Genomic DNA, 24,883 nt, shown 5'->3' on the forward strand with positions numbered 1-24,883 from the left:
GTTTCTTGGCATGGGTTCAACCTGTGCTTCTCTGATCATTGGTAGCAGCAATTCCTCCTGTCTTTCAATGCAAAAAATACCAGGGATATGTTTTAACCTTTACTAACACAAAGATGAAAGATTTTGAGTCTCTCTCAAAGATTTTGAGTCTCTGGTTTCAATTTCTTCAAATAAAAAGGTTCGAGGGGAGGGCCTCAGAGTGCCAACCACCCCTAGCATTCAAAGATCCCTACAGTATAGGTATTCCTCGACTTACAACCATAATTGAGCTCAAAATTTCTGTTCCTAGGTGAGACATTTGTTAAGTGAGTTTTGCCCCATTTTATGACCTTTCTTGCCACAGTTGTTAAGTGGATCACTGCAGTTGATAAATTAGCAACACCATTGTTAAGCGAATCTGGTTTCCCCATTGACTTTGCTTGTCAGAAGATTGGAAAAAGTGATCACATGATCCTGGGACACTGCAACGAGTCAGTTGCCAAGCATCTGAATTTTAATCACATGACTATGGAGATGTTGCAACGCTCACAAGTGTGAAAAATGGTCATAAGTCACTTTTTTCAGTGCTGTTGTAACTTCAAATGGTCACTAAATGAACTGTTGAAAGTTGAGGACTACCTGTATATTCAGCCTCAAGTGAATTACGCATGGTGGAAGGGAAGGTAAAGGAGAGAATTGGACTCTACTTGGTAAAACATTTATTGATTGATTGATCAATCAGGTTTGTATAATTGCCCATCTAAAAATTTGATTCTGGGTGGCCAATTATTAAAACAACATTCTGTGTTTAACTGTTTTTAATTTTAAACAATTAACATTAGTTAAACACACATATATATATCTTACATACAATATAACAATCCTGTGTGATCCCTATATCTTTGGAATTTTGTGGATATTTAATTGATAAATAAATATTCTTTTATCCCAAGAGGTATAGTTAACTATCTGGGTGGGCCTTTTCACTACTTACTGATAAGAATACTAAGGAATAAGTCAAGCCTGCCAACATTTTCAAAATCAGGTACGGGCTCCTGGTTATTTCATTATGCTTTCCAGGGTAGCATAATATACGCTATTTGCTTTTCTCTTCCCTCCCCCAAGATACACATTTGGTCTCTGAAGCCCTAAAGAAATATTATTTGTACTTTTAGTAATAAGGCAGATATCAATTAGGTCAGGGGTCCCCAACCCCTGGTTCATGGACTGGCACTGGTCCACGGCATGCCAGCAACTGGTCTGTGCAACTAAGTAAAGCCCCATCTGTGAGATGCAGAACCCTGCCCCCTCCGGTCCATGGAAAAATCTTTCTCCATGGAACTGGTCCCTGGTGCTCAAAAGTTTGGGGGCCACTGAATTAGGTGCACCACTTATATCAGAGATGGGTTTCAGCAGATTTTAACCAGTTCTGGAGAACCGGTAGTGGAAATTTTGAGTAGTTTGGAGAACCGGTAGTAAAAATTCTGACTGGCCCTGCCCCCATTTATTTTCTGCCTTCCAAGTCTCAGCTGATCGAGAGGAAATGGGGATTTTGCACTATCCTTCCCCCAGAGTTGGGTGGGAATGGAGATTTTACAGTATCCTTCCCCTGCCATGCCCACCAAGCCACACCCACCAAGCCATGCCACACCCACAGAACCAGTAGTAAAAAATTTTGAAACTCACCACTGACTTCTATGCACATCAGCTCCACATGCCTCTCCATGGAAGAGCCTATGTCAAAAAAGCTGCACTTTATGTACATATTAATGATCCATGGTCTTTCCTAATTTGCACATCACCACAGCATGTCCCAGACCCTTCTTTTTTCTTGCCTTCCATTGATCTCCAGCAAATACCTCAGGGAGTCCTAAGTCAAACATTCCTAGTCAGGTCTTACAATAATGCTTTCCCCTTAAATTCATAGCAGTTTTACTTTGTATACAAGGTAATGTGCTTCACCAATCCTTTCAGGCAGTACATTATGCTGGTATCCTTTATGCCACCTGAAGAACTAGTGAGTAGGAAGAGCCCAGAATGTGACTTAATTCTAGGTAACGCTATATTACAGTGCAGAGACTTAAACAAGAAAACATCTATTCAAAGAACACAGCAGATTGCCACAACTGATTCCTTCCTTTTTTCCCCTAACCAATGTAAAATTATATATAATGTTTGGCTAAATCGCTCCTTGCACTCCTATAAACACCTATTCAGATATGAATTCACTTGAATTCAGGGAGGCTTTTGCTCAAGTAAAATGGTAGTAAAACTGCAATCTTCTTAAACTGAATTAAAGAAAACAAATAGAATCAGACAACTTTTCAACTTAACTTGGGGGGTGGAGATGCATCTTTCATCTCCACTTTCCTTGTTCCTCAATATCATGCTTTATACCAAAGGTAGCTGTGCTTGCTCACAAATTTCTTTGTTATATTCCTAGCTCAAGCAAAGAACAAACTTTGGGAGATGTACTGATTTTTACTGGGGTGGGGGGTTGGAGAAGGGTTTTCCTGAAGGCTCAGCCGTTAGCCATTTTAGACAATCCATGATACTCAATAGGTATGCAAATACAGGTCTCACAGCAAACAGGGAATGGGAAATGGGAGGGTACATCAGTGTTATATTTCTAAAAGTATTTGTGCCATTCTGACAGTATATGTCAGTGAAATATGAATTCTAAATGAATTCAATGTAAACTTTATTTGATTTTTGGAATAGCTAAATTAGATAGACAGGAACACCAAAGAAGGGCTAAGTACTTTAATTCAGAGTCTACTAAAGGGCTACATAACTGAAGGGGAGATTCTTACTGTTGTGAGGTGGGGACTAGCTATAAACATTTTCAGATGTTCAAAGGTTAATGGAAAGTTAGCGTAAGTGTGTGATCTGTTTCAGGGAATGAATGTTTGTCAAAAATAAAAACAGCTATATATAAACTTTTGCTTCTTCCCATTTGGTTACATAGAAGTGTCAGGAGAAACTGATGCAGGATGGGTTAAATTTATGGTTTATGGTAAAGGTTTTAAAAACATGTGTAATAAAACAAGAAGAGATAGGACCAGGAATGAATGGGCACCAAATGAATTGGAGTGAATAGAAAAGTAATATGAAATAAGACATTGGGGTAGTGTGATTCAGGTTTACTGAATTGATATATGATGGAAGTGGGAAAAGGTTGAAAGAAGAGGAAAATGACCACATGACTGGACTACATTTTATAACTTTATTTTTGACAGTGATAAAGTGAGTCATTGCAGTTTTTAAGTAAGTCCAGCATATTCAAATGGGCATTCTTTTGGGTTTTTTTCTGCCAGAAAATGGCAAAACAGCATTTCAAATCCTGGTCATGTGACCACAGAATGCTGCAAACTCGTTATAAATACAAGATGGTTACCAAAAACCTGAAATATGAACAACAGAGGGAGGGTGGCAATAGTAACTTTGAGGAAGGTTCATAAGTCTTTCTCTCTCTCTTTTTAAGTCCATCATAACTTTGACTGGTTAAGCAATCAGTCATAAGGACTACCTGTAGACTGTACTCTACTCCTTATCTTTTATATGCTGGCAGTACTGGCTGCCAGCCAACAAGATGGGAAACTGGATGCCTGCCTCAGTCCAGTGATATGCAAACTCTGGTTGAACTTTAAGAAGAAAATAATCCTTTTTACCAATATTTTAAAATGGTAACTGTGAATGTAGTCAACAAACTTGGCATTGATCAAAAACAGGAATCCAGGTAGAATGCCCAGCACAGCACAACAAAACAAAATCCTGTTTATCTATTTAAAATATTTATAAAGCCTCTCCCCCATCCTTCTAACAAACTCTGGGTGGCTCACAAACATGACAGCTGAGGTTTGAAACATTCTTAGGGAGGAAGACCAAGAAATCAGCCATGCTGTATCTCTACCCCATACATAACTGGGGAAGTTTATTCTTCAGCATTGGCTCTTCTGTAGGCTTGCTTCTTGGCAAATCTTTCAGATCTACAAAGTTCTGCTTTCTGGTATTAAATCTTTATCATACACCTCTGCTTAGGATGGAGTGCCTGAATTTTACACTTGAAGAGCCTATCATAGGGCTAAGCAAGGCACCCTGGGGGCTTGTAGGAATTTCCTCAGTCAGAATGGAGTCATTGGTTGCGCCATTACTTGAATCATTCACACCAAAACTGTCTATGAAGATTCTGAGTAATCCAGGTCATGGTTGTCCCAAGGGTGCTTTTTCAAGAGGCAACTAGACTTTCTGATTTTTCTTTGAAGACGTTTCACTTCTCATCCAAGAAGCTTCTTCAGAGAGAGCTGAAGAAGCTTCTTGGATGAGAAGCGAAACATCTTCAGAGAAAAACTAGAAAGTCCAATTGCCTCTTGAAAAAGCACCTTTGGGTCACACCAAGACTATTTTCCCTAGGTCCTCTGCCTCATCAAAGGACATGTCCAGCAGAGCCATGACACTATCTGCCCCTCAGAAATAACTATATTAAACTTACAGTTGCTAAGTCATTGAAAGTGAATATTGATTGGTTGTTCCCATGCAAGTAGTCCTCGATTTACAACTACAACTGAAACCAGAAGTTCCATTGCTAAGCAAGAGAGTCAGACCTGATTTTGATGCAAGCTAGATGTTACAGCCAAGATAGTTTGTTAGTTCATATCCTCATCCAGCAAGTGTTAAGCATCAGTATATTCTGGGTCCCATTCTATTTATAATCTATGTTGTCTCCATGGTGCTAGCAGGGAAATAAATGGAGTTTCATCCTCCAAAACTAACTGTAAACCAATAGCTGTGCATCTGTGTACTGATGCATTTGCTGCCTTCTCAACAACTCATGTGGAACCTCTTACTGTTTAGGGGGGGATCTATTAATTGTACAAAAAAGAGGGTGACAGTCTTAACTGAGAGATTTGTTAGGCACAGACATAAATGATTAATGCCTGGTAATAGTACAGTTAAGTAGTCTTTCAAATACTTTAAGGTTATTTTTCAGCTCTGGAGGAAGCAAGCATGGTCTATTTCAAACTTTGCATATAAAATTTGGTGGTTCAATTATTGCAGGCCAAGATTACACTGACTTGTTAAATTGCTGTGCTGTACATGTTTAGATATCCATACTTATTTATTATGAAAACAAAATGATGAAATGTACATTGTAGCGCCACCTGCCTTTCTATACTTGTGCTGCAATGTCACATGGATATACATAAAGTATAGTCTGTGTCATAGCATTGTAACACAATTGCTCCCTTGCTACTTACAAGTCCATTTGTGTAAGAGAGACTGGCAGAGTCAGGGGAGGAATCAAGCAAGGCATCAGTTTAGAATCTCTATAGTCAACGAAGGACAAAGTCCAACCCCTTCTTGAATGCTGTTGACCCTTATCTAGTTTTACACAGGTGTAAACTATTAGTCTGAGAAGACTCATGTGCACAGGCTTGAGCAATAAATCAGTAATTTTGAATCTTTACACGTGGACCTGGTTGTTTGTGCCTGACAATTAGTACATGTAGATTTTACACACATCTCCAAGATAAATCTCCCCAAGCTTATAATTTATTAGATTTTTCCTATTGAGATATAGATCCTTAGTATTGTCACAGACCTCATCTTGTTGGGTTTGGCCTAATGTTCAAGCCTATTAAGGTAATTTTGAATTATGATTTTTGTCCTCTAAGGTATTCTCTTAGCTTGCTGCGGCTTGGAAATCTGGTAAACATTCATACATTCCTTCATTCCATAAATTCTTTATAAAAATGCTAAATAGCACAGGATGAAGGATTGAGCCTTGGGGGTTCCTTCTCAATACTTTGTTCCAAGCTGCTGCAAAACCATACTTAAACTACTTTTGGTTACAGATGTTTAATCAGTTGCAAATGCTCTGAATTGCAATGCCATTTAGCTTATACTTATCCATCTTGTCAATAAGGCTGTCATATCATAATTTATCATACAATTTATTGAGATCAAAGTACGATGCATCTTCAGCATTCCTTGGACTATTGAACTAATCACTCTGGCATAAAAAGAGATAAGGATTTATTCTTGACTATTCCATGCTGGTTCCTTTTAATAGCAGTGTTCTTTTCTAAACATTTATAGTAAATCATAACAAATTTAAAAATTTAGATAATCTATTTACAACCATTTTCATATACTTAATTATTTATGAAGTTGTATTTTACCCAATTTTTCTACTTCATGTTTTTTTTTTTGTATTCATACTTGGATCAATTAATTGCCTCTCATAATTTGGAGAAATGCAAATGCTTAAAAGATTGTGTTCTAGTTCACTTGTTAATTTAGGAAGTATGAATTTAGTTGATTTGCATTAAAATAAGAAGCAAAATTATCCCCCTCTTTTTTCATGTCCGCATATTTTCTCAGTCCAATAGTTCAATAAATATAGCATTATTTTCTAAAAGGGACAGGCCATATGTATGTTTTCAAATTTAAAAAGTGTTTGTCATTATTTTAATTGTATTCATCCTTATTCCTCAAGCTACACCTGTGCATATTTTTTCTTCAGTTTATTCTGACCGGACTTCAGGAAATGTCTACAAGAATTCAAAGTATGAATTGTTATGTTACCTATCACCCTGTCCACACCCTGATGACAGGGGAAAAAAACACAGCTAGGTTTTCAGTTGCATAAAACATGCACTAGCAATTTCAGGTTCCTTCCTCTTACTTACAATAAGGAACTAATTGCTCAGTGCTGTTAGCTTAAACTGCCCATCTAATTTCTGGTGTTTTTTTTTTGTTCTTTCCAAATGCTCTATTAACATTCAAGGCTGCCATATTCATACTTGGATTGATGTATATACAATTCCAATCTCATAGCAAACATCAATGAGCAATATCAAGTTCCTGCAGGTGGACACATTGGGTAAATATAATTAGAGATACAATAAACAGTAGGGCTGCCAGATGAGGGATATAGAACTTTGGAAAAATACTAAAAGGTAATAAAGAGTACAGAAAACTCTATTTGCTGCTAACTAGCATTAGTGTCAGGGTTCCAAGTAACACCCCCAACGAAAGAAGACTCCGAGGCTTGAATTTCCTCAAAGTTCCATTTTATTAGATGTCATATTGGCACATCTGGGAAAAAAATTTTTTTTCTCACCCAAAAGAAAGTTCAAATCCCTGCCCAGCACCCACATGTCCATCACCTGATCCAATCAGGCACCATCCCAAACTGGAGATGCCTCCCAGTCACCTCATCGCAGCTGCAGGATAAGGTGGCCTTGACTCTCTGAGAAAAGAATGTTATTCTGACTATATATCACCCATACTCCATACAATCCCCCCTCCCATTTTTCCACAGTAGAAGATGTGGCAGGCCTGAAGGCCCAAATGTAAAAGATGGCTTCCAGGTCTGTCAGTTAGAACTATATTCAGGGCCTGTAATATAAGAATTCAGTCCATAATTTTTAAAATAATTTTATTTCTTTGGGAGTTACCATCTTTTGCAATGTGGTTTTTAATACTATGATACTGAATAAGCTAGAATAATATAATCAATAGAACTCTAAGCTCATACTTAGTTCCACAGTGCTACTCATTCAGTGATCTTGAGTAAGTGACATTAACTCTTTCGAGGAGTTATGTGATTAGCAATGTGATTGATTAAAAAGCCAATTAATAAAAGAATAGAAATATATTTTACATGGTTTTTCTACTGAATCTGGTAATTTTGATATCATCTGATCTTGACCTCTGTGCCTTCCTTGTATTTCTAGAGCCTGGAATATTACCAACTTTATGTACTGAGCTTATTCCCCAAGAAATAGTTTTGGTGAGGACCAAGTCCCTTCTACCATTCTCATGGTAACCTCTAGGGCAGGGGTGGGGAACTATGGCCCTTTTACGATCTGTGAACTTCAACTCCCAGAATTCCTGAGCCAGCATAGGTCCTTCTCGAGGGGAACTTTTGGCTTGCCTGGCCACGTTCAGTGAGGAGGAATGCATATTAATAACAAACTTCCTTAATTTTTAATTTTTATAGAGCCTTGTGGGACTGCATTTCTACCTTACCAGGGTCATGCAGACAGCAATGCAGACTCACAACATCATTGTTGCACAATTGTGGCGTTCAAAGAAATTCTAGGCAAGTTCTACTCCATTTAAATACCCACAAGATTTAACTTAGCCTTAACTCTCACAATTCCTCAGCCAGTATCATTTTGTGTAAACATTTGGAGATTTGATTTCTGCAACCAAGTTTGGGGAAGACTGGTTTAGTTCAACTTAGTTCGTGTACATATTTTGTTTTCTTTAGAAGTTTTCTTCTCTCGAATGGGATATATATTTTTAGGCAATCATCTTAAGTGAATTTGTTTACTTCTAAATTACTACAAATACCTGATTGGCAACATGAAATAGATTTAGCAATATCAAAGAAAGAAATGTGGTATATTATTCTATACTAGGTAAAGGGTACTGCTGCAGGCTATGAAGTGATACTTGCCTGTCCAGTCAGCAAATGATATTTCAGGACAATATGATGGACTTGGAGAATGTTTTGCTTAAGACTTGAGAGCCAGCTGCAGCAACCAGGGCAACATGTTGGGCCTTAGATGAAATAAAGTATAACATTTTTCTTTCTTTTCCATCTACTAAATTTAATTATATCCTTCTGATTGCCTCCCTACATCAAACAATTCCTCCTGTATTATCCAGTTATAGGTCAGAGATCTGCCAAAGCTTATTCTATTATATAAATAAAATAAATATGTTAGTATCAGACTAACATTTTTCTTTTTTTTTTTATTGCAAAAGTTTTACAATTACATTTTCACCCCTTTCCCCCCCCCACCTCCCCCCCCCAAACTTCCCAACCTCCCTAACCCTCCCTAACCCTCCCCTCCCCCCAGACTTCCCTATAATATACTCATAACTGGTAAAAAACACACACACACACACACAAAAACCCTTAGTATGACACTTACGTGTAAACTTGAACCCCTCCCTCCCCTGTATGATTTTTCTTTTTACCTCATTTCATTAAAATATTTCTAATACATTATTTTCAAATAAAAGCTATTTGATACTTTCTAGTTTGATATTTGTTCTGAACATATTCTATCCACCTTTTCCATTCCCATTCATAAGTCTCTTGTGAACAATCTTTTAAGTATGCTGAAATCTTCGCCATCTCTGCAAAACTGGCCATCTTCAAAGTCCATTCTTCAATAGTGGGCAAAGCTTCATTTTTCCAATATTTACCTATCAACAATCTTGCTGCTGTTATCATATACAATATCAATTTTGTTTCACCCGATGTAAAACCCTTAACTATACCCAATAAAAACAATTGTGGAGAGAATTGAATTTTTTTCTTCAAAACATTCTGCATGACCCACCAAATTTTTATCCAAAAAGAGACTAACATTTTTCTTAAAGTCAAAATGTATAGATCCCAACTTCAGCACAAAAAAGTTCATATCTGAATTCTGCCTTGTTTTTATTTCATTAATCTTTGACTCATTGGTAAAAGCAGCAAAAGCCTATTTATAAAAAACTGTACAGAAAATCTATGAGAAACTCCTTAATTTTCATTTTTGAAGAAGAAGGAAGGAAGGAAGGAAGGAAGATCTTGATCCTTGGGATCAAATCCAGAGGGTGCATTTTTCAACAGGAAGTCTTCAGGGAAAAAATCAGAAGTTTATTATTCATCTGAAGTTTGCATAATAGTTCCTCAAGTGATCTTATAGCAGTCTGACTCATGCTACAAGAGTCACAACCTCTGTAACTAAAGTTCTAAGCCATTAAAAATTTTAAAAATCAGGAATAACACTGAATGCTTTACTCTCCCTACTCTCTGAAACTGAACAATAGTTCACATGACCAGGTAATGTAATAAAACTTTAATTAAACTATCAAAGGCCAGCTCATGTGAAAACCTTTTAATATATACAAAAGCCCTCTTGTTTAGACAGCTCTCCTATAAGCATAGAGATCAGAACCTCAGTGATGTCACTAGTGCAATTTGGAAAGAACAGGGCTGCTTGCTGTTCAAAATATTGAGTTGCGGGATTGCTAGGGATCCTGGAAATTAGTTCAATCTTCTGTGCAGAAGAGAAATACATTATTACAACATCTCTGACAGATAGTCATCCAACACATTCAGCCAAGGAGACTTCCCCATCCTCTGAGACAGGTTGTTTTATTGTAGCATCTGAACAGATCTACTATCCTATGATGATCTGTAGCAGTGAACTAGGCTCACAAATATGAAGCATGGATGAAATCAGGTAGACAGAAAGAGATATAGGAGAAAGTGGTGTGAGAGAGAGGGACAAAATAGTGATGGATTAGAAGATGCTGAAAACATAAAGAAATATGTAAGACCATGGGCACCTGCGGAGGGCATGGTAGGGGCAACTGAGGACATGTGCATGATGACATCATTATGCACAGACTGTGATTTATGTATTTGCTTCAGATGTGAGGCGAGTACACAACTGCAGCTTTAGCATGATGCGCATGTTTCATCATATTGACATCATTACAATGTGTTATGAGCATTGCTGTGTAAAATGGAAAAGTATGGATGAGAAATAGGAGAAAGAGCTGGCTATGTTACCTGCTTTTTTAGATTTCTGCAGGATAGCGTCATTGTGTCTCTTAAAAGCAAGTCTAAACATGTTCATTTCAAAAGCATTCTAGCAAACATGAAGACACAGAGTTGGCTGAGCTCCAAGAGAAAACAGATTATTTTAAATGCTCTGTCTGAATTTCATTTATAATATATACTGTAATTAATAGGATATTTATTTATATGGCCATCCATCTTCATTGTCACAACTTTGGTATGCTCACAACAATAATCCTCCCCCTCAAAAAAAAGTAAAAGCAGAACATGGTTCCTCAACCAAAGCTTTTCAGTGTATTAATATATATATATATCCCTGAATTTAACTTCACTGTTTCCCAATGTTTGGGAGAAAGAGCTAGTTTTTCCCAGCATTCCAGAAGGCTGAAAGTTTTGGGGGGGGGGGGTAGGCCTGCCCTGTGCAACCTGGTGGAACAGGCAGAGACCCTCAAGGATAAGTTCACAAATAATCTAGCCCCATGCTATGCAGGATTTTTAAGATGATAGCCAGCACCTTGAATTGCACCTGGGAAGAAACTAACATTTGTTCAACAACTCGGAAATACACATAAACCAGGGGGTGCCCAATACCGCACAAGTTATAACATTTCAATGTATGGATGGTCTTCAAGGATAGCTCCATATGGAGAGTGTGGTAGTAGTCCAACTAGGAAGTGACCAAAGCATGAGTGACCATAAACTAGGTCTCCTGGTCCAGAATATTGTCAACTAATCTTGTGCAAATGGATGCAACTGTTAACATTTCACTGTTTTTGTTTCAGAGTACCTTTTTAGTTGTGTATTTCTTTATGCATTACTTCGGATTATTTAACTATGTGAACATTAATGGGTGTGGACTGAAATTATTCATAGAGTTGTCAGAACAATAAGTTCTCGGTATGTCTTTATCCCAACCTGTTAACTCAGTAATGTATCAGTATTTACATATGTGTACATTCATACCTATCAAAGTTAAAGTGAATAATATTTTAATAACAGGAATACATGCTTACTCAAAGTAAGATGCTGATTTATAGGATTGTTGAATTCAGGGTGGTTATTCCAAGTTCAATGAAAATATACAATTAAACTATAAATTTAAAAGGTTTTCATTTCTGCTCTTCTATTTACCATCACATTTGTCTTTACCATTGCCTTACACGCAATTTCAAAAATTACTTTTCCTCCATAAATGTAGTCTTCCTCTCTCAGACACTACAAATGCTGCCTAACAAAGGATCAACTTTTATCTTTCACATATGCACATGCATGCGTATCTCACACACACACACACACACACACACACAAGCAAACTAATTCTTTTAAAAATTAGAATTCTCATGTTGGTATTCTCATAAATGATGTCAGGGCATGCCAGGTGATTTAAGAACAGGAGGGGGGTTGTGTCTGGGCAAACAAAAGATCCACAATAGGGGGAAACCTTTTTTTGGGGGGGTCTTTTTAAAAGACCTTCCAGGTCAGTACTTCTCAATCTCATCAACTTTAACATATATGGACTCCAATTCTACACAACTTAAAGTTGCTGATATTGGGAAACACTATTCTAGATGGAGGGCTCCCTTCATCATCAATCAAAAACCATCACACAACCATTTCATCTTTTCTGCTATAACAAATATCCTACAATAAGAGAAAAATGGAAAGAAACAGAGTAAATATTGAAAAGATTAAAAACTAGAACATGGAAATCCCAGGCCTTGAACTGGCTTCTTTTCCCTGACACAGACTGAATTTTAGACTTGTATCCTTCCGAGCTGTCTGAGATTCCATTCTCGTTTCTCCGCAATAGAGACAGAAAATTTTCACTTACCTAGTTTTGCTGTTTAAGCCGTTTCCTCTTTCAACCCAAATCTTCTACCAACAGCTTTTCACCTACAGTTGCAAATTCTGTTCACTCGTTAAAGTGATTTAAAGAGCTTACAGTGAAGTTCTGAGGCCTGGACTGGGAAAATCCTTTTTGAGAACAGCAATGACCTTCAGTCAGAGCACCTGTCATCAGACTTATGTGTTTGGAACAAGGTTTTACCAAGACACTGTTTACTTTGTTTCCAGAGTCACAGCAAGCCTGATTTAAAGCAACAGGTTTCTTTTATTCATTTGAATGCAAACACAATGCCAAGCGTCATTTGCGCTGCTTAAGAGTTTAGTCATCAGGCTTTGTCAAGCCATTGAAATAATGTCTGGTTGAGAATCTAAAGCCACTGTGTTGACATGTGAAGACTGCAAAGAATGAAGGCATACTATTTATTTTTTATTTATTCATCATATTTTGAAATCACTCCTCTTCCTCACAAAGGTTCATATACTATATATGATGAAGGCAAAGTGGAGATACAGCTATTAAACATAATGAATTTTGACTGATTTTCCAAAACAGGTAGACCTTGCTTAGCAAATGCCTCACATACTGATCATTTGCAGTTATGATGATGATGAAAAAGTAGCTTTGACACCAATCCTTCCATTTATGACCTTTTCATGTCGGTAAAGCAAAGGGAAGCTGAAGTAAGATCATAAGCACCGTCATGGTTAACTAAATATATCTGTTAACTGGGCAAGGGATGAATGGAACTGACAAATTCACTCAAAATCATGAGATGGAGAATCTTTAAAGGAGTGGCTGGATTACTGGGGCACCTTTTCCAATGTATCAAAAATATGTCTACTCCAATGACATATCGGAGCAAAAAGTCAATTCAGGAAAAAACCACATACTTTCTCAAATATGAAAGCAAAGACTTTTGAAAGAAAAATCTAGGAATTTTCACCAAGATAGGCTGTGTTATCAATCAAAATACCTCTTTTTTAAAGTTATTGTTCCATTATCACCCTATTTCAAGAATTACCAAGACTTTATATTCGTAACCCACTCACCAGTTTTGTTTTTTTTATAAAAAAAATATTGGGAACTACTGATGCTTCTTTCATAACAAATGACATTACAAGTGGAATACAATATTATAAATGAGTGCTTCATTGTTCAATATGCTGTCATTACATTCTTGTTCAGATTATTTCTGAATCCTTTTATTAGTGCACCCACGCATCTAATTTGCATTTTATAACTAAAAGAGAATCACTGCAACCACCTTAATTTAAGATCAGCAAAGTAACAAATAAAAATTAATGGATGTAGAAGAGCTTGATTTTGTCCTCACTTGTTGGATTGCATATTATTCCATTTCCAAGTGACTCATTTTTAGTTTATCTCAATAAAGCCAGTAAGGAATCAAGCCTATATAGCAGAAAGTTTTTCATTAGCTTAATAAGAATTTGTAGTTAATTATAGCATTTGGCAATTTGATTTTTTACTGAAAAGTTAACAGGTTGGATGGAGGGAAAGAGATTAACATATGTTGTCCATAATCTACCAAAGGAAATCACCAAATTTCTATTAACTCTTGTGGCTTATTATCTTTTGTCTCTAAGGGATGACATGCAGCATATGCCATTAATGCAGTCTTTGATGCATGCAGTTCCGTTGTAGGATCTCTTATCACCTGGGCATACAGATAGTCCTCGGTTTATTATGACAATTGAGCCTAAAATTTCCATTGCTAAGCAAGACAGTTGTTAAGTGAATTTTGCCCCATTTTATGACTTCTCTTGCCACAGTTGTTGAATCGCTTAAATTAAGTTAGTAACATGGTTGCTATGAATATGGTTTTCCCATTGACTGCTTGTCAGAAGGTTGCAAAAGGTCATGTCCATGACCTTGGGACGCTACAACAGTCATAAATACCTGCCAGTTGCCAAGGGTCCAAATTTTGATCATATGACCACAGGGATGCTGCAACGGCCATAAGTGTACAAGTAGTCCTTGACTTACCACCACAATTGAGCCTAAAAATTTCTGTTGCTAAGCGAGACAGTTAAGGGAGCCTTGCCCTATTATATTACCTTTTTTGCCACAGTTGTTAAGTGAATCACAGCAGTTGTTAAGTTAGCAGCACAGTTGCTAAGCGAATATAGCTTCTCCATTGACTTTGCTAGTCAGAAGGTCACAAAAGGTGATTACTTGAGCCTGGGCACTGCAGGCGTCATAAATATGAATTGGTTGCCACATGTCTGAATTTTGATCACGTGACCATGGGGGTGCTGCAATGGTTGTAAGTGCCAGAACCGGTCATAAGTCACCTTTTTCAGTGCCATTGTAACTTCGAAAGGTCACTGTTGAAGTCTAGGACTACCTATATAAAATGGTCATAAATTCACTTTTTCAGTGCCCTTGTAATTTCGAACAGTAACTAAGTGAATGATTATAAGTCAAGGACTATCTGTATATTAATCCACAAATGCAAGTATAAAACATCCGGTAGCCACCATGACCATAAATGGGGGATACTTCCCACTAAAATCCCAGAGCACAAAATCTGTATAAGTTTCACTTAATATAAATAAGAATGCTGTTACATGCTTTCATTTTTGCGGACTAAACGGGAAAAAAATCTCATCACTTTGGTATCCCAATTTGACATTTTAAAATTATCTTTGTAAATGTTCATACATTTTCTCAGGTTTCTTTATCTTCTATTACCTTCTACATGTAGACATCATTTAACAACCACAATTGGGACCAGCAGCTTGATCGTTAAGTGAAGTGGTCACTGAGTGAAACCATGGCTATGTTTACTGCAGTTTTCTTTTGCTTTACAGACCTGCAAAGATTGTGAATGCAAGGGTTCGTCACAAAATTACTTTTTCATTACTGTCCCAACTACAAATGGATGCTAAATGAGGCAGTTGCAACACAAGAATTATCTGTATTACCTTCGATGTGAGGTTAGAACATTGCTATTACTATCATTATTAACATTAGGGACCACTCATTGTCAATGACAATAAGATTTTACACTACGGTAAGGCTACAATTTAAACTAATTATGTCAGTAAAAGAAAGTAATGAAACTGTTTAGAGATAGGTAATGATGAGCACAATCAATTAAAGCAAGTGTTATACAAAGATACAAGACAATACTTTTAAAAGATAATTGGAATAGGGTTTTTTTTTTAATTTGATTTATATGCCGCCCTTCTCCGGAGACTCAGGGCGGCTTACAATGCGTTAAGCAATAGCCTTCATACTTTTGCATATTTATACAAAGTCAGTTTATTGCCCCCACAAACTGGGTCCTCAATTTACCTACCTTAGAAAGGATGGCAGGCTGAGTCAACCTTGAGCCTGGTGAGATTCAAATTTACAATAATTGCAGATAGCTAGTGTTAATCACAATGCTATCAATCTGCTGAGCCACCAAGCCCTGGTTAATATTTATCAATAGTTTTCATTTTCTGATTCAAAACATCCATCACTGATGCATTTTAGAGCTCTTAATCTCAGTATGATTTAAAAGTCTCAGAATGATTTACAATGCCTGGTCTGTTTTTAGAGTTACTTAATCCCAATGGAATTTTTCTTTGAGCATAAAAAAATAAAGATGTAGCATTTAACTCAGATTTGTTCAGATTAGCTCTCATAAAAAATGCATCAGCCCATTGTACAAAAGATCAAGAGTAGGACAGTATATCTGCTTAAAAAGAAATGAGATACCTAGTGGCTATTTTCCATCTTTTCAGTCAGTTACATAAAATATGGGTTCAGGTAAACAGTGTGAAGAATGTGCTTCATGTGTTAATATCCTTTACCTGCATCAGAATATGGTCTTATGTCAGGAAGACCTTTGGCCCAGAGTTTTGTGTATGTTGGCCAGGGCACTTTTAAATGTTGTGTCCAAGTTGTATCTTATAGGTAGAAATGATACCCTGGCAAAATAGAATGGGCTCAATGTCCTGTAGTTATTGCTCAATTTTCTTTGCAGCCATGCTGATATAGTGAAATGTAGCAAAGTTCATCAACGCTTTTAAAACACTTTTAAAACTTCTGTCTTATCTCAGTGTACTCATGTCAGTACTTTGGGTTTGTCACTGGTCTCCGTCCCCTCATATCCTATGAAACCTGGAATAATTTGCTTTTGGATAATTGGCTGCCTTTCTTCCCCACATCCCCATATTCTACCTGCCATTTTCTCAAGGTTCTGAAATGTTAAATCCCGGAGCATTTCTGCCACCATGCAGAAAAGCCTAAATGTTCTGTGTAGGAGGGAAACTTTAATCCAAGTGGAAGAGACTCATTATGTGTTGAATCTAGGCCGATCTCCTCATGCATCAAAATAATAGGGGAAGAAGGATGAGAAGAACATTTCTCAGCAAGAAATCTTCCACATGCATTTTAGTGGCAGATAGAAAGCAGGTTTCTGTTAGAATAGACAATAGGAGGTTATAATAATAGTCCAGGTTACAACTGACATCTCTGCTTCTATTTTTTTCAGAATTTACCTTTATCTTTGTGGTCTTCTGGATGCTGTTTGTTTACACCAGGGCTATCAAACTCAAGGCCCACAGGCCACATCTGGCCTGTGGGATGCTTAAATCTGGTCCACGGGGCCGCCCTGAAAACAGCAAAGGTGCTTCTGCCAGCGAAAATGGAGCTTGCATGGCCCTCCCGAGCTCCGTTTTCGCTGGCAGAAGGTTGCAGAAGGGCTGTCCTAGCCAAAGATGGAGCTCTAGAGCCTGCTTTTGCTGGCAGAGTGCTCCGGCCACCACAGGCGTCCCCAACACAAGTGATATCAAACTGGCTATGCCCCCTCTGCCCCCCCCCGAGGTCAAACACAACCCTGATGCGGCCCTCAATGAAATTGAGTTTAACACCCCTGGTTTACACCATAAGACAATTGACCCAAACTGATATTAGCAGTGAAGATCATGGAGGAGATACAAGATTAAGGTAACAGTGATTTGTTCAAAGTTTCTTGGAAAACATCAAAACAGAGTTATGTATTTGCACATCACATCCATGGTTACCTAATATGGTCAAATGTTGTCATGAGATGATAAGCTAAAATTGTGGTTCACTATTTTGTTCAAATAAACAGTGAGTTTTAAAGCTTGGCATTCTGTCTGTTGCAAGTGATTTTCTGATTTTTGATGTGTTTATACCTCTATACTTTGCTTCATGGAGGTTTGCAGAAGATAACATTTTTTTAAATGTTCACAAATGCACCAAAGCAGACAACCATTTCATCTTTTTTGGGATATTTTTGTTTGTTTCTTTAACGAATTTTAGCCCAAAGTTCTTCAGAAACTTTATTTACCAAATGAAATCCACTATTGTATTATCTGCTTTAACTGCATTATTATATGTAGCATTGTTAAGATTGTATCATGGTGTTATTTTGCGTTGTTTATTTTAGCTGATTGAATAGAGATTCCTCATTTCTACTTGCTACTTGCTCAGATTTCAGTGTTCTGCATTCAATGATGCAGTGCAGAATGACTTTTTAGGTTGTTGGAAGAAAGTATTTGCTAGAAATTATGAATGCTTTGGGAAGAACTCTACCAATGTGTCTCCTGCTTAACTTTGTATACCCAATACAAAATATTCCCATTATTCCAGATGCTGCTTATTTCCAAATTTAGCATTTCAATCATCTACAGCAGGGGTGTCAAACTCACGATGACATGTTGTCATCATGTGACGTATTGCAACTTTCCTCCCCTTCGCTGAACTAAGGGTGGGCATGGCCAGTGCGTGACGCATCTGGCCCGTGGGCCACAAGTTTGACACCCCTGATCTACAGTATAATATCATCTCTTTTGGTGTTCTGTTGACAAGGTACTGTGAATTGTCATAGAACTGTTCTGGTTCTTCTTCCTCTAGTTTTGTGGTGAAAACAGACATAGTGCATTGTAATAGTGATTGGCTTGAACTCAAATAGAAATCATTTTGTTATTTTGTTAATAAAGATGGCTGTTCCATTTCTTTTATGGTTCTCTGTGTAGAAGTTTTGATGTTCCACTGGTGAAAAGTAAAAAAATTATTTCAGCGTTGATTTTCAGAATGTCAACATTTGTCTTGAGTTTTCTGCAATGACAATATTAAGTTTGTGCTAGTTCACGGTTCTGACATTCCATACACCAAAGACTTTGCAGTATCATTTTTTAGTACTTTGCCTTTGATCAACAGTTAGACATCATCACAGTTTTTAATCCAGCCACCGCATAAGAAAAAATTTAATTCATACTTCTGGTTTTCTTCAGCAGTTCATTACTGTAGATATTTTCTAACTTGAGAAGTTCACCTTCTAGTATTACATTGTCTCAATTGAGTGTTGCCATTTCCATTCGTAATAGCAGATCATACACAACAAATCAGACTGAATATGATACTGAAGAAAACCGAGAAATAGATTTATAATAAATAAAATCCCAATAAACCACAACTAGCTTCCTATCCCTCAACCAAAGCCATTGTCACCATACTGCAAATGTTAAAAGTCCAGAATTACTTTACCACTAATAAACTAAGCTGGATGAGATTGCTACATTAATTTTGGTAATTTTCCATAAATGGGCAAAGATCAGAATGCCCTCTGGTGGTCAACTCGTTATTGCCAAGACCTGCTCATAGCTTAAATGCACAAGGGCTGTTTAAACCCTAGCAAAGTCTTCTCTTATAGAATAATGTTGAGATTAATTTCTATGAATCATATATTAAAAAGTACAGGTAGTTCTCCACTTACAACAGTTCATTTAATGACCATTCAAAGTCACAATGGCAATGAAAAAAATGACTTATGACTGTTTTACATATTTATGATTAATAAAAGAGAATATTTGTAGCTCAGGGATGATATGAGGGGTCCTTGGTGCTCTCTGAGCTTGCTTGTTTTCTTGCAGATGTTTTATTACCCTAACTAGGTAACATCATCAGTGCTAGTTATGCTAGCTATACTTACGATTGCGGCAGCATTCCCATGCTCATGTGATTTACATTCAGAATGCTTGACAACTGACTCATAATTATGATGGTTGCAATGCCGCAGGGTCATGTGATCACCCTTTGAGAACTTCTGACAAGCAAAGTCAAGGGGGAAGCCAGATTCACTTAACAATCATGTTACTAATTTAACAACTGCAGTGATTCATTTAACAAAGGTGGCAAGAAAAGTTGTAATATGGGGCAAAATTTACTTAACAAATATGTTACTTAAAGATCAACAAAGATTCACTTAACAACTGTGTTCCTAACTTTAGAACTGCGGTGTCTCACTTAACAACTGTGGCAAGAAAGGTCATAAAATGAGGCAAAAAACTTAACAATGTCTCACTTAGCAACAATTATGGCTCAATTGTGGTCATAAGTTGAGGACTACCCGTATATTATTTTTTTGGAGTAACTTGTTTGGTAGCCAGTTTGGGATAGTAACTAAAACCATGAGCTAAAAATGAGGATATATCTGGTCCTGCCTTAGCCACAAAGCCAGATGGGTGACTTTCAACTAGTCACTTTCTTTTAGTTCTAGAAAGAAGACAAGGACAAACCACTTCTGAATAAAGTCATCAAAAAACCTGAATGGACTTGTCAGTGAAGTCATCAGGAGTCAAGACGGACTCAAGGGCAACCCACACACACACACAAACAAACACACTTTCAAAAGCGGAAAAAACCCTCACAAGCCTGGTCCTTAGTTCCTACATAGGTTTATCAGATCTAGGCTGCAAAAATCTAAATGAGCACAAAAAGGCAAGAAATAGATACAGAAAGTAAACTTTCCATTGATATTTTAGGGATACAGGTAATCCTCGACTTAGTTTGTTTAGTGACCGTTCGAAGTTTGTTTGTTTAGTGACCGTTCGAAGTTACAATGACGCTGCAAAAAATGACTTATGATCATTTGTCACACTTATGACTGTTGCAGAATCCCCATGCTCATGTGGTTTACATTCAGAATGCTTGGCAACAGGCTCATATTTATGACAGTTGCAGTGTCCTGGGATCATGTGATCCCTTTTTGTGACCTTCTGACAAGCAAAGTCAATGGGGAAGCCAGATTCACTTCACAACCATGTTACTAACTTAATGAGTCACTTAACAAATGTGGCAAGAAAAATCGTAAAATGGGGCAAAACTCACTTAACAAATTTTTGGACTCAATTGTGGTTGTTAGTAGAGGACTACCTGTATAGATTTCTGCAGCCCAGATCTAGTAGCTTTGTTATACAGATAAAGCCAAGAGAATTTTTAATCTGTTAGCATACTAACAGTCACTCACATAGCAGGTTATGTATATTTATTTATTTATTTATTTTACAGAATTTATATGCCGCCCTTCTCCCGAAGGACTCAGGGCAGCGAACACAAATTAAAAACATACAATAATAAAAACCCACTAAAACCAGATTAAAATAATAAATAATAAAAACCCAAGGATCAGATATTATACAAACCTAAATCAGATATGGGATTGAGATATTTTAATAAATTAAATTAAATTAATATTTATAGCAAATGCATGTTCTAGTCCATATTTTTCATATTTGGCAACTTCAAGCTATGTGCAGTTCAATTCCCAGAATTCTCCAGCCAGCATGTTATGTTGAATTATAAACTAGGAATGCATATTTAAATTCGTAAGTCCAAAATTAGGAATAGTAATCATAATTTAAACAGAATTACATGCGATCAGGTTGCGGAAGACTGGCCAGAGCAGGAAGCCTATTAAGCTATTTCAGCTTCTTACTTCAATATACATGAGGAAAGGGTTTATTTTTTAAATTGAGATTAATTAACCAACATTTAAAAAATCATTTGGCAAATTATATGTATATAAATTGACTGAAATACAGAATGAAAATTTTCACATTGCCTTTTTAGGAAAAAAAGGTCAATAGTTGCATGTTTGCCTATTATATAACTTAAACTAGGCCTACCATATCTGTACAAATATGGTGACTATTTGTTGGCAGCAAAGTATTACAGTTTTCTAAATCTCTTCAATAATACAAAATATCTGGATTTTTGAAACTTAGATATATTAGGTTTAAAAAAAGGCACAGGAACCCTGTTTTTTTCCTGGGATGTTATGACATTGTTAGGCTTGATTAAATTTGATATTACTTTTATAGTTCTATAGGTATAATAAAATTTTACTTATCCCTGAATTGAATCTGATATAAATACCTTTCTTCACTGCTGTGAATTGCATTAGGCCTGTAAGCTGCATGGTATCTAGGGTTACCAGGCATCCCGCAAAAGTAGGACGTCTTCCTTTTTCTCCTCATGTCCTCTGTCCAGTATGCACAGCCTTAAAATCAAATATTATCAATGTTTCTGAGTTCCTGAGCAGCTTTTTTCTCAGACCAGCAGTTTCTTAATGTGCTAATGAAAGTTAATAAGCATTGCTGTGGCGGCACAGTGGTTAGAATGCAATATTGCAGGCTAATTCTGCCAGCTGCCGGCAGTTTGATTCTCACTGGCACAAAGTTGACACAGCCTTCCATTCTTTCAGGGTCAGTAAAATGAAGACCCAGATTCAGGGGTGGCTTTCACTTACCTTTGCTATTGATTTGCTCGCGCTCACGTGCTTGCTTTGCTTGCGCATGTGCAACTTCTGCGCATGCACAGAAGCTTCTGCACATGCGCAGAGCATATTTGATGACGTCTGGGTGGGTGAGTGGAGCCTCCTGCTGCCACTGCTACCAGTTCGCCTGAACCTGGACGAACCGGTAGCAACCCACCACTGCCCAGATTGCTGGGAGCAATATACTCTGTAAACCGCTTGGAGAAGGCTGTAAAGCACTATGAAGCCGTATATAAGACTAAGTGCTATTGCTATTGCTCTGCCACCTTAATTAAGTTTATAATACTTCTTGAAACTAACAAGTCCTTGATCAGTTACATGTTGAAAGCTAGCCAGTCCTGTCACTGAAAAACTAATCTTTCTGATACTGGAAAATTAATTTAATATACACATAGACCAGTGGTGGGTTTCAAAAATTTGTATTACTGGTTCTGTGGGTGTGGCTTGGTGGGTGTGGCATGAGAAGGATACTGTAAAATCTCTATTCCCACCCTACTCTAGGGGAAGGTTACTGCAAAATCTCCATTTCCTCCCGATCAGCTGGGTCTCAGGAGGCAGAGAAAGATGGGGGCAGGGCCAGTCAGAATTTTTACAACCGGTTCTCCAAACTACTCAAAATTTCTGCTACCGGTTCTCCAGAACTGGTCAGAACCTGCTGAAACCCACATCTGACATAGACCCCTTCTTTCCTTTCCTTTCCTTTCCTTTCCTTTCCTTTCCTTTCCTTTCCTTTCCTTTCCTTTCCTTTCTTCCTTCCTTCCTTCCTTCCTATAAACAATTACAGTCTCTTCCTCTTAGACTCCCCATTTATCCTCCTTCCCTATTCTTTTATGACCTCCTTTGCATGTTCAGATATCTGGTAACCATAATTTTATCTGAATGTTACTTGACATATTTCTTTGTTTGTTCTGGTTTGGAACTAGAATTTTACTTGGATTGATTAGCTCTACTGATTATTGAATCATGATATGTGACATTGATTGACTGCTGTTATATAAAAATTTTATGAAACAGAAACAAACTATTTACAATATTATTTAAAAGCAGAATTGGCCATGACAGTTTTATGTATGTATGTATGTATGTATGTATGTATGTATGTATGTATGTATTTATTTATTTATTTATTTATTTATTTATTTATTTATTAGTTCGATTTATATGCCACCCTTCTCCAGAGACTCAGGGCGGCTTCCAATGCATTAAGCAATAGCCTTCATACTTTTGTATATACCTGCTTAGTAGGGCTTTCGCCCCCCACCCACCCAAGCGGTGTTCTTTTTTAAATACAAAGTCATCTTATTACCCCCACAATCCGGGTTCTCATTTCACCTACCTCGAAAGGATGGAAGGCTGAGTCAACCTTGAGCCTGTTGAGATTTGAACTTGCAGTAATTGCAGGCAGCTGGCAACTAAGTGCTACTTTAACAGCACTTAGTCCACTACGCCATCAGGCTCCTTGTGTCTGTGTCTATTCTCATGCTTTAAGTTTTCTTACTGTTACGTATTTGTGATAAGTTGCATTCTTATATAAATTTTGCAGAATTATTTTACACAAATAAAAAAAGAGCTCTTAAGTATCTTCTTTGCTCTAAAACTAAATATGTCTAAAACAAGTTATTTATAGAAGCAAAATTTCATTTGTTTCTATCTGAATATATTGTATGTAGGAGTCTCTATGTAGGAGTGCTTGTCCTGAGTTGGGGGATTCACAACTCATAGTAAGGTTTATGAAACAGACATACCCAGATATAAGCTGTGGAATCAGGAATACCAATTACTGGTGTGTCTGACATAAGCATAATAATCAAAAGGCAAATGGTATGACGTGAAACTGTCAGGAAAATTAATCTTTATTTATATGATGAATTGATAGCAACAGAAAATAAATCAGTCCAGATCTAACAAAATCATGAACATAGGTCAAATTTTATTAATCATTGACCAGGTGGTGTTTTTTTTTACTGTAAATCTTTATGCTACATTTGATGTAAGAATATGCCTGGTAATTCAGATATTTGGTTTCAGCAGTCAAAATCTAAATACTTATATTTGGGCAAATTCAGTATTAAATTATTGAAAAGCAAGAAAAATACGAAGGTAACATTAATTGTGGTATGTATTTTAATAACCACAACATTATTTTCTGCCAGTCTGCTTCCCATTTTTTCAGCAAAAATTATGTAAGCCTTTAATATAAATATCCCTAATCAGTATGAATATATCCAACTGCATATTTCAAAAATAGCAGCTCTAATTTTGTATAGCAGCCCTAATTTTCTGTACATCAATTAGTCTATTCTTATCTTCCATTCTCTGCTATGCATGTGATTGCTCCAGTCAGCTTAATAACTTCCCTTCAACTGTATTTTCCTAAGATTAAAGGAAGAAACACAGTAAGAAACAAGATAATAGCAAACACCAAAATATTAACAATTTGACATAAAATTAAACCTGAAGCAAAAAAACCCTCAAGAATTCCTGTCGTTTTCACCAATTTTTGCTTTGGGAATAACACATTATTGGCAAGAATACATTATCATGATTATATTAAAATTCTGGATTTTTCCATTTTCCCCTAATTTGTTTGTCACAGGAAACCAAAATATTGGTTTATCTGACCGTAATTATTATTGTTTTCTGTAGTTTGCTTTATTCTTTCTAAACTTGAATCATTGTCAAAAACAATGACAGTGGGAGGAGCTTTATTATTGACAGATGATTAGATGTATCTATGAAATGTGCATAAAAGGTGAAGTAATCATTCATAGGATGCTAAGAAAACATGGGATGTTGGGAGAAATGAATCATATCATTTAATACTGGTTTATCTGAAATAAAACAAATCTATCTGAAAATCTTTGAA

General features: G+C 36.8%; 1 protein-coding gene across 1 annotated transcript in view; it reads right to left on the bottom strand.

Moving 5' to 3' along the window:
• NGEF (neuronal guanine nucleotide exchange factor) overlaps positions 1 to 12,487 on the bottom strand; it is a 68,231-nt gene extending 55,744 nt beyond the window's left edge. Inside the window, exon 1 of the mRNA XM_034439731.3 lies at positions 12,408 to 12,487. The gene's annotated coding sequence lies outside the window, so the exon portion shown is untranslated. The remainder of the gene's footprint in view (positions 1 to 12,407) is intronic.
• Between the last annotated feature and the right edge of the window lie 12,396 nt (positions 12,488 to 24,883).

This window comes from Pantherophis guttatus, chromosome 6 (genome assembly GCF_059756535.1).
Source record: "Pantherophis guttatus breed Tessera chromosome 6, ASM5975653v1, whole genome shotgun sequence".
NCBI lineage: Eukaryota > Metazoa > Chordata > Lepidosauria > Squamata > Colubridae > Pantherophis > Pantherophis guttatus.